Source organism: Macaca thibetana, chromosome 4 (genome assembly GCF_024542745.1).
Source record: "Macaca thibetana thibetana isolate TM-01 chromosome 4, ASM2454274v1, whole genome shotgun sequence".
Taxonomy (NCBI): domain Eukaryota; kingdom Metazoa; phylum Chordata; class Mammalia; order Primates; family Cercopithecidae; genus Macaca; species Macaca thibetana.
Genome location: NC_065581.1, coordinates 114418471 through 114419727, shown reverse-complemented (window position 1 = coordinate 114419727; position 1257 = coordinate 114418471).

The following is a 1257-nucleotide window of genomic DNA, read 5'->3' as shown; positions in this document are numbered from 1 at the left end:
CCGGTGGCACAGGTGCTGGCACAGAGTTGGGTGTCTGCATCCAGCTTCTGTTCCTGGTGCCAGGATGGTCCAGGGTGGGTCAGGTGGGTGAGTTCCAGGGCTGGACCCTAAGCAGGGGTCATGGGGACTCTTGGACTGCAGGGAGGTCAGGAGGAGGAGAGACTTCTGGAAGCTCCTGAATGTCTCCCTGGAATGTAATGCAGCATTGCAGGCTGGAGCCAGCCTGGCATGGGGAGAGAGATGTGAGACTGATGAAAAGCGTGCAGCCTGATTTAAAGCCAAACCCTGAGCCCTTTCCAAGGCCAATAAAGTATATTGTAGTTGCTAAAAGAAACAAATACAAAAAAAGCAAAGTAGCCTTTCTTGGCAGATACAACACCTTTTATTTTTAATCTTTACATTTAACAGTTAATTGCCTTTTGAAAATAGTGTACATTATTCGATATTTTAAAATCCAACCCGGGAGTTTCAGTGATTTATGTGATAAGTTTAGTAATTCACCTTTATTGTGATAATTACTGTTTAGGATTTAGCTACGCCATCTTTTTTGTTTGTTTGTTTTAAGATATGGGGTTTTCCTCTGTTGTCCAGGCTGGAGTGCAGCGGCGTGGTCATAGCTAACTGCAGCCTCTAACTCCTGAGCTCAGGCCATCTTACGGCCTCTAAGGAAGGAGACCACTACTACTCCTATTGCTGTCCTCCCCCTACCTTGCCTAGTTCACAAGACAGGAGGAGACAGAAAGCAAAAAGCTAGAAAGAAATAAAAGTAAGATAAATAGCCAGACAACCCTGGCACCACCACCCAGCCCTAGGAGTTAAAAAAAGTAATATTAATAACATCAATCCCTGACCTAAACTACTTGTGTTATCTGTAAATTCCAGACACTGTATGAAAAAAGCATTGTAAAACTTTTTGTTCTGTTAGCTGATGCATGTAGCCCCCAGTCACGTTTCCCATGCTTGCTCGATTTATCACGACCCTTTCCCATGGACCACTTAAAGTTGTAAGCCTTTAAAAAGGCCAAGAACTTCTTCTGGGGGAGCTGGGCTCTTAAGACGCGAGTCTGCGGGTGCTCCCGGCCGAATAAAAAAACCTCTTCCTTCTTTAATCCGGTGTCTGAGGAGTTTTGTCTGTGGCTCGTCCTGCTACATTTCTTGGTTCCCTGACTGGGAAGCGAGGTGATTAACGGACAGTCAATGGTTGACAGTTGAAGCAGCCCCTCAGGTAGCTTATGCCTGCCCTATAAAGCATCCCTG